Source organism: Lasioglossum baleicum, chromosome 20 (assembly GCF_051020765.1).
Source record: "Lasioglossum baleicum chromosome 20, iyLasBale1, whole genome shotgun sequence".
In the NCBI taxonomy this organism is placed as follows: Eukaryota; Metazoa; Arthropoda; class Insecta; order Hymenoptera; family Halictidae; genus Lasioglossum; species Lasioglossum baleicum.
Window position 1 is genome coordinate 457147 of NC_134948.1, and position 9126 is coordinate 466272.

At 46.8% G+C, this 9126-nt stretch overlaps 1 non-coding gene and 1 pseudogene across 1 annotated transcript; both read left to right on the forward strand.

Moving 5' to 3' along the window:
- The first annotated feature begins 2716 nt into the window (after nucleotides 1–2716).
- Nucleotides 2717–4615, forward strand: LOC143218987 (small subunit ribosomal RNA; annotated as a pseudogene).
- Nucleotides 4616–7086: 2471 nt separating this feature from the next.
- Nucleotides 7087–7241, forward strand: LOC143218989 (5.8S ribosomal RNA). The gene has a single exon (XR_013011226.1). It is a non-coding gene; the product is annotated as a 5.8S ribosomal RNA (ribosomal RNA).
- The last annotated feature ends 1885 nt before the right edge of the window (nucleotides 7242–9126 follow it).

A 9126-nucleotide genomic window follows, 5' to 3' on the forward strand; every position in this document is an offset into this window, starting at 1 on the left:
CTTTCTTATATTAGAGCCACGGTGATCTCATAGGACCCACTCACGTAGGAGCTCTTTCTTATATTAGAGCCACGGTGGTCTCATAGGACTCACTCACGTAGGAGCTCTTTCTTATATTAGAGCCACGGTGGCCTCATAGGACTCACTCACGTAGGAGCTCTCTCTTATATTAGAGTCACGGTGATCGCATAGGACTCACTCACGTAGGAACTCTTTCTTATACTAGAGCCACGGTGATCGCATAGGACTCACTCACGTAAGAGCTCATTTTACCAGAGCCCCGTTGGTCACCCGAGGGTGTCCAGGTCCTACCACTTGGAGGAGGGGTTGGCGCACCAGGGAATAAAACCCTGGACCTTCTAGGACCCGGAAAATAGGGACAGAAGGAAACTCGTTAATCCAAACACGCGCATCGCAAACATATTCGGGGACGATCTACCTAACAGTACAGACCAAAACTGACTCCCGCCGTTTACCCGCAGGACCGATAGAACACGATTAGTACACGTCGAAATATAACTCGGAAAAATATTTCTCAATAACTCGATAAATACTCATCCTAGCGCTTTCATACATTATATTTATCGTTAAAATGCTTTATCACACGATGATCTAATATTTATAATTGTCCGAGTAAGCCGGAAAGACAAGTTTACTCTTGGCGGTCGGAGCAATATTTCTCAAAAATTGGAACAATACGCGTCCGAGAGCTTGGAAACTCGAGAAATATTGATGAAACGCGGTATTGTGCGTGGATATAACGATTAAAGTCGTGTGGGAGCGTGGGGAAAAAAGTTTACTCTTGGCGGTTGGACTTGAAAAATGTTCAAAGTGTCGAGATAGTATATGAAAAGTTGAATATTTTGTGTTAAATATCCTGGAAATATAAATATTTATTGTGTTGTACAAACAAATTTTTCATGCAAAAATTTTTCTAAGTCCCAACAGCCCCGCCGGATGGGCTGTTGCCACGGCGGTTTGCGCCCATAAGCGCGCGTGCTATTCACCGCGCGGCGCCGGCGTCCTTGCCGGCCGTTCGGTATCCTTAAGAGACTCGACGGTTCGGCGAGTCGGGCGGTTCAGCGCGCGCTTGGGGCTATTCTACGATCTCGGTCGAGAAGCAGTTCACGGCGCCTCGAGACTTCGGTCTCGACTGTTTCGTTCCGTACTTCGTTTCGAACTTTTCTCTACACAGCGTTGCCACGGGTTGGTGTCTAAGACCGCATGGCCCTTATGTGGCGAGCCTCCCATCGAGGAGGTTGGTGACTTGTATGCACTGATGTGTATACTCGTACTAACTGAGCATCAACTCTTCTATCCGAGCTAAAAGTTTGGGATAGTTATGGAAAGAGTTTGAGAGAAACTAAAACTAAGATAGAAGTCAAACTAAATGTTTGCAGAGAAACGTAAAGTTAATATAATGAGGTTGGCTTTCGGAGGGGCATTGTTACACCCAAAGTCCAGCATGCGTCCTGTTCGCGCTTCCTCGGCACTTGTGTCGATTGTCCAGCGCCCGTGGTTACGTGCTACGTGGGATACTCGTGCTACTGATGTTAGCTCAACCTGAGAACACAAGGAAATATATTGAAAAGGAATTTGTTCTCGAGAGAAACGCAAAAGGGAAATATTAAAAAGGAATTTCATGCACTTTATGATTTGTGATGTTATGAGAAAAATATAAACCGAGAACGCAGGAATCTGGCAAAGGAATTTGTTCGAGGTTAAGAAGGAAAGGAAAGAAGGAAGGTGGGAATATGATATAAACTCGTTCGAAAGGTTCTCTGAGAATTCGAACGAGTAAAAATGAATTTATACAAAACTTACGAGACGAGAGAGAGAGAGAGAGAGAGAGAGAGAGAGAGAGAGAGAGAGAGAGAGAGAGAGGAGGAATAAACTCGTTCGAAAGGTTCTCTGAGAATTCGAACGAGTAAAAATGAATTTATACAAAACTATAAGAGAAGAGAGAGGGAGGAATATGATATAAACTCGTTCGAAAGGTTCTTTGAGAATTCGAACGAGTAAAAAGGAATTTTTATACAAAACTAAGAGAGTGTCGTCGACCTGTTTCTGAAAGTGCTGGCGACGAAAAGACACATATTTATTACTAGCTTTTTCCCGCGGGTTCGCTGGCACAGAAAACCGTTTAATGCCCTCGGAAATTAATATTGTTACTCTATAAAACCTTTGAACCCCCCATTCACCCCTATAGAGTTTTAATTTTATGTCATGCCGCCATCTTAGATTTCAAAACTCCTTTTCACCCTCCTAGGGGATCAATTTTTTAAAATGCCGAAACAGGTGTATGATTAATTATATCAAAGAGCATTTGGACCAAGTTTCAAGCAAATCCGACCACGTACAAAATATTCCTCATACAAAAATTGCAACCCCTTTTCACCCCCTTAGAGGTCGAATTTTTAAAAATGCCGAAACAGGTGTTTGATTATTTGTATCAAAGAGCATTAAGACCAAGTATGAAGTAAATCCGACTACGAACAAAGTATTCCTCATACAAACGTTGCAACCCCTTTTCACCCCCTTGGGGATTGAATTTCGAAATATCCTTTCTTATCCCTTGTATAGATCATAAGGGAAACCTCTGTGCAAAATTTCAGCTTTCTAAGTCCAAGGGTTTAGCCTGGGCGTTGATAGGTGAGTCAGGACTTCGCTTTTATATATATAGATATATTGAAAAAACGACAAAAATTGTCGAAGCTCCCTGGTTGATCCTGCCAGTAGTCATATGCTTGTCTCAAAGATTAAGCCATGCATGTCTCAGTACATTAATGTCAGTCATTAAATCAGTTATGGTTTTTTAGATCGTACCCACATTTACTTGGATAACTGTGGTAATTCTAGAGCTAATACATGCAAAACAGAGTTCCGACCAGAGATGGTAGAAACGCTTTTATTAGATTAAAACCAATCGGTGGCGGGCGGTAACGTTCGTCCATCGTTTGCTTTGGTGACTCTGAATAACTTTGTGCTGATCGCATGGTCTTCGAGCACCGGCGACGCATCTTTCAAATGTCTGCCTTATCAACTGTCGATGGTAGATTCTGCGCCTACCATGGTTGTAACGGGTAACGGGGAATCAGGGTTCGATTCCGGAGAGGGAGCCTGAGAAACGGCTACCACATCCAAGGAAGGCAGCAGGCGCGCAAATTACCCACTCCCGGCACGGGGAGATAGTGACGAAAAATAACGATACGGGACTCATCCGAGGCCCCGTAATGGGAATGAGTACACTTTAAATCCTTTAACGAGGATCCAATGGAGGGCAAGTCTGGTGCCAGCAGCCGCGATAATTCTAGCTCCAATAGCGTATATTAAAGTTGTTGCAGTTAAAAAGCTCGTAGTTGAATCTGTGTGTCACAGTGTCGGTTCACCACTCGCGGTGTTTAACTGGCATTATGTGGTACGTCCTACCGGTGGGCTTGCTCTTCACGGGGCGGTCCAACTAATATCCCATCGCGGTGCTCTTCACTGAGTGTCGAGGTGGGCCGGTACGTTTACTTTGAACAAATTAGAGTGCTCAAAGCAGGCTATCTTCGCCTGAATACTGTGTGCATGGAATAATGGAATAGGACCTCGGTTCTATTTTGTTGGTTTTCGGAACCCCGAGGTAATGATTAATAGGGACAGATGGGGGCATTCGTATTGCGACGTTAGAGGTGAAATTCTTGGATCGTCGCAAGACGGACAGAAGCGAAAGCATTTGCCAAAAATGTTTTCATTAATCAAGAACGAAAGTAAGAGGTTCGAAGGCGATCAGATACCGCCCTAGTTCTAACCATAAACGATGCCAGCTAGCGATCCGCCGAAGTTCCTACGATGACTCGGCGGGCAGCTTCCGGGAAACCAAAGCTTTTGGGTTCCGGGGGAAGTATGGTTGCAAAGCTGAAACTTAAAGGAATTGACGGAAGGGCACCACCAGGAGTGGAGCCTGCGGCTTAATTTGACTCAACACGGGAAACCTCACCAGGCCCAGACACCGCGGAAGGATTGACAGATTGATAGCTCTTTCTTGATTCGGTGGGTGGTGGTGCATGGCCGTTCTTAGTTGGTGGAGCGATTTGTCTGGTTAATTCCGATAACGAACGAGACTCTAGCCTGCTAAATAGACGTAACTTATGGTATCTCGAAGGCCCCCGGCTTCTGTCGGTGGGTTTTTACTACCAACGTACAAACAAATCTTCTTAGAGGGACAGGCGGCTTCTAGCCGCACGAGATTGAGCAATAACAGGTCTGTGATGCCCTTAGATGTTCTGGGCCGCACGCGCGCTACACTGAAGGAATCAGCGTGTTTTCCCTGGCCGAAAGGCCCGGGTAACCCGTTGAAACTCCTTCGTGCTAGGGATTGGGGCTTGCAATTATTCCCCATGAACGAGGAATTCCCAGTAAGCGCGAGTCATAAGCTCGCGTTGATTACGTCCCTGCCCTTTGTACACACCGCCCGTCGCTACTACCGATTGAATGATTTAGTGAGGTCTTCGGACTAGTACGCGGCAATGTTTCGGCATTGCCGATGTTGCCGGGAAGATGACCAAACTTGATCATTTAGAGGAAGTAAAAGTCGTAACAACCCCGACGGCACACCGGCTCGGTTTCAGCCTGGCACCTGTGCACAAAAGGGCGCGATTTTCACCTGCCGAGGGCTATAAGCCCAGGTCCTGCCGGCCGGGCTAGGATTCAGCCGATTTGCAAGATTGCAAGGGTGCGGGATTCGCGTTCTCATTGCGTGATAATACAAACACGGGTTTTTCAGTAGTCAAAAACGCCAGATAAAGGTCAATCTAGGCAGCAATCGCCCTCAAAGGTCTTATTTATTAAATTATTATACTTTTGTCGGTAACAAGGGAGACTGCTACGCATTTGCAAAGTACTGCCACATTGATGCAACCCGCCCTGTGTCGCGCATGCGCGAGAAAAGTTGGGCCCAATCGAAGCACTGATTGGCCACATTAGTGTGATACCGTGCTGCCCTCTCAAAAACAGGCTGAATCCCAGCCCGGCCGTCAGGCTATGGGCTCGAGCCCCCGGCAGGTGAAAATCGCGCCCTTTTGTGCACAGGGGCCAGGCTATATCGTCCTGATTTGGTCTCAACGCTGAGCCAAGCATTGCGTTAGCCCATAACGTGTCGGGCTGGGGCTCGGCTAGCTGGGTCCTGCGGTGGGCTCGGGCAGACTGTGCCGTCGGGGAAGGTTTCCGTAGGTGAACCTGCGGAAGGATCATTAAAATAAACAAATCGTCCATAAGATCCAAAAAAAAGAAAAAGTATATAAATATATACAACAAAAATGGGAACGCAAGCTGTGAAACAAAAACAGACAAGAGGAAAACTCTTCGTCACAAACAGAAAAGAACGACAGGAGAGTAACAAGGGATATTGATATAAAAAGAATTTCACTCTCCTGTGTCATCGTCTCATGCGATGAAGAAAATATAAAGGGGAGTAGCGAATAAAGAGCGTCAATAGCGACACGACTACTCCCCATGCAAAAACATCTCACCAACGGCTTACGCGAGGAGGTCGCGCTTTTGCGTTTTACACAGAGTACATAGTTACTCAAACGCGGCGCGATGCTCCCATCCGTTGGTGAAATGACAAAAAGGCGCAAGAGAGCCAGCCAGAGAAACACCATGTTGTGCTTTAACACGGCGTATATATATACGGCACACAAGAGTCTCTTTCGACAATGGGATTGAGAACGACGGGCCAGGATATACGGTGCTTGCGTGAAGGTGGAGAGAGCATCGTGTTGTGTGGTATCGTTTACTTGTATTGGGGAGTGAGTGCTGAAGAGCCTGTACTTCGGGTCTTCGGGAATCGTCAACATTACCGACGTTCGCATTTGCAAACTCGAACGATCAGGTACGTACGATATCTCGTCGGACGCTGAATGCTGCAGATCGACACACGAATATAGAAATACCCGTCGTTGCGATATCACACACCGATGTTTTCTTTCACCCGCCACCGGGTGGGCGTTCTCTTTGAAAAATACCTCGTGTCAAAGAGTGTTGTGTTATACCGTATGTAATAACGCCTGTGGTGTTCTCTGCGTCGCGGAGGCTCTCTACACTTGTATATACGGACATATCTTACCGGTAGCGCATGAACAGGGATGTAAGCGGTCGATGATTCGCTTCCTTCGGTTCTGCGGTCGGTCCTGCGGTCGGTCCTGCGGTCGGTCTTCGCCTCTGTGTTGTAGGTATATGTCCGGAGTCGTCCGTTCGAAACGGTGTCTCGAAGAGGACAAACAAAATCTCAGGGTAACCCGTGGAAAACGCGCGGTTGCACGCGTTTGTGTTATCGTTCGCGAACATCGAGAAGATAGACGAGACGTGAAGGACCGGCTCGTGATGCTCGCCTTTAAAGCAGTCGTGAGTCTGACACCCTACTCCGTGCGTGTGGCCCAATAGTGCGCACCGCGAGAGCGTGGGACGAATGACCACTGCCAGAGCCGGCTGTGAGTCCCGCTCTCTATTTGTATCGAGTTCGCGTATAACCAAGAGCACGAAACGTTGCTGCGCCGCACGTGGTGTTCGTTGACGACGGAACATACATTTATTATAATATTATACATTCGCCAGAGCGGTCCGGCTCGTGATGCTCGCTTTTATAAAGCAGTCGTGAGTCTGACACCCTACTCCGTGCGTGTGGCCCAATAGTGCGCATCACGAGAGCTTGGGACGAATGACCGCTGCCAGAGCCGGCTGTGAAGTCCTCCGTTCTCACATCATTCCAAATGAAATGGAAGTGAAGAGGAGAGGAATATTACATCTCTGGATCCAGTATCGGGTTGTCTACGATCCCCGTCGTTTTCAGAGAATATATTCCTCTCCGCGTTTTCCACATTAACGGTTTTTCAATGTACTGTTCACCCGGCCGTCAGATATGTGTTGTGTATCTGACGGTTTTTTTTCCGTTTCCACGGACGACGATAGTGTCGTCCTTAAAACGACGCCTGAATGAATCTCCTTCGCGCGCTGGTTGGAGCGTTCAGGTACAATGCGTTCTTACGAACCGCAGAACAAGAGACATATACATATATTGATTTGTAAATCAAAAATATATACGATTACCCTGAACGGTGGATCACTTGGCTCGTGGGTCGATGAAGAACGCAGCTAATTGCGCGTCAACGTGTGAACTGCAGGACACATGAACATCGACATTTCGAACGCACATTGCGGTCCACGGATACAATTCCTGGACCACGCCTGGCTGAGGGTCGTTTACGTAACCATAAAATGCTTGCGTTGCTCTTGTAAGTCCCCGCCGTCGCTTACCTCTCCAAATATATTTTTGGAGGGCGCCAAAGAGCGTTTCGGAGTCGGGTTGCAAAGATGTTACGTACGAGCGAATGATGGGCGTTTCGTCGGCGTTTGTCGCGGTTCTGTGAAAATTGCCAATTTTTGCATTGCGTCATATAAACACATACAAATATATATATCTAGTTTCCACGAGAGGCGAAGTAGGGATTGGTATTTCTTACGTTCGGACTTGCGTGAGTGTTTTCGACGGTGTCGTGAGTCGTATTGAAAATACGACCGCCCGTAAGGCACCGCTTCGACGAGGATCTCCAAATCTCTCACCTTCTCTGCGAAACGATTCGCCTTGCGGAAAGAAGCGTTTCCACTCATGAACATTTAACGCGCTCCCGACGTCGCCTGAAATGATGCGTATACGAAAGAGGTATATTTACAAGAGTCTCGCGAGACTACAGAGATGGACACACAAATTATAAAAGAAAGAAAGAATACTGTGTGGCACACAGAGTGTGTGTGGTGTGGCAATGTTAAGCCCCAGGGAGAGAATATGCCTGTGCGTGGATGAGTTTCTTAACTCTACGTTATAATTGCCATACGGCGGAGGGTCGTCGTTGCCGGCGATTTCGACAAACAAATTCCTGTTCGAGTCTTCGAGGGAAGAGACGAAAGAGATCTCTCGTTCCACACCGAACGCTTTGATGATCGATGGACAGCGGAGCAAAGCGCAGCAATGTGCGGGATGAGCACGTCGTACTTGATCTGGTCGGAATTATTCCCCATCGTCGACGTGTCCTCGCTAATCTGTGCGATTGCCATTTCATCGCCACGTTCGCGTTGAATCGTATTGATGACGGCCTATGTGCGTCTTGAGATCTTATTCTCTTTCTCTCCTGTCTCTAATTTGGTTTTGTGTTTGATCGATGATAAATCGTTTCGTGCGCAACGTTTCTGTACCCCCGTGGTTTTTGGTTCAATTATATAGAAGTAGAGAGAAAAAGAAATCCCACCGGGTTATATGTATTATTTTTTTTTTTAATAATACATATATATACTCCTCTATTGGCGAGGCTTATTTCGAACTTGATTGTCACACGACGCAAAAGACACACTTGTGTGTTCACGCACGGAACAGCACCGCGGAGAGAGAAAAGGTATATCAATGAAAACCTTTATGTCGGTCGCCCCATGTCTTTTTTCTTTTCTTCATTGTCGATTCGTGCGAAACCGCGCGATCTGTCGGTCGTCCAGTCCCCTTTAAGTTCTTTTCGACGGACGTTAAAGTTAACCGGCCAGATCGTCTAGCGAGAGTTTCCGATCGACGAGATAAAATATGAAGAAAGAATTATATTGACACTTTGGTGTGGCGCATAAGACATATATCGGTTTTGTTTACCTTTCTCTCTTCTGTCGTGTAGTGTTGTTTCGTTTTCTTTTTTTTTCTTTTTTTTTTGTGTACGTTTTCGCGAGTACTACTTTTACGCTCTTTCGGCCGAAACACAAAATTTTGTACCACGTACGACGACCTCAGAGTAGGCGAGATTACCCGCTGAATTTAAGCATATTACTAAGCGGAGGAAAAGAAACTAACAAGGATTTCCTTAGTAGCGGCGAGCGAACAGGAATTAGCCCAGCACTGAATCCCGCGGTTCTGCCGTTGGGAAATGTAGTGTTCAGGAGGGTCAATTTATCCCGAGACGTCGAACCGCGTCCAAGTCCATCCTGAATGGGGCCATTTACCCGTAGAGGGTGCCAGGCCCGTAGCGACTGGTACGCGTTTCGGGAGGACCTCTCCTTAGAGTCGGGTTGCTTGAGAGTGCAGCCCTAAGTGGGTGGTAAACTCCATCTAAG